Genomic DNA, 705 nt, shown 5'->3' with positions numbered 1-705 from the left:
CCAGAGCCAAGAATTCTCTAAGCCAAGAGTTTCTGCTCCTGCTCCTCAGCCAGACCTCGTGTTGTGGTTGCAGCTAGTCATGTGATAGACTCTTTGTTGTTCGATTGTATCCAAATGATGCTGTTGTGTTCCTTGAGTCCTCACTGAAGAGTCTGATGCAGGATAGGCATGGACATCCACAGAACTGGCATTTCATATTGTTTTAGTTTGTGTTTGATGGAACCTCTGCCTTCCTCTGCATCCTCTGGGCCTGTTGAATGTTGCTAGTATGGTGTAGATGGTCCACAAAACATGCTGAACCAAATTTTAGTGGTTGCCTCCACATGGGCTGGTCAGCTGCAATGTTTTCCCAAGAGAGGTGGTCTGCAATGCAAAAGTTTGTACGACTCTTTTTTAGGCTGCCCTTACAGCATTTGTACTGACCACCTTGATTTTGTTTGCCCTGAGTCAGTTCCCCAAAAAAAATCTGCTTGGGGATTCTGTAGTCATCCAGGCCCATCAAAGTTGAATTTTCTGGAGGGTGGTTTCCATGCTGTTGAGCGCAACACACTGTGGCATGGAAGGCAACAGCTGCAAGTATTTGGTATTTCCTGTGTGTATGAAGCAAAATAGTAATGCAGTGTGGACTTTGGCAAAAGCAGAGAAGCATCCTGTGCCGGCCATCCACTGCAGCTGACCAGCTCCCCAGATGTTTTAGACCCTCCT

The sequence above is a fragment of the Cetorhinus maximus genome, chromosome 14 (assembly GCF_964194155.1).
Source record: "Cetorhinus maximus chromosome 14, sCetMax3.hap1.1, whole genome shotgun sequence".
Lineage (NCBI taxonomy): Eukaryota > Metazoa > Chordata > Chondrichthyes > Lamniformes > Cetorhinidae > Cetorhinus > Cetorhinus maximus.
The sequence above is the reverse complement of the archived record's forward strand: the minus strand, read 5'-3'. Positions refer to the sequence as shown.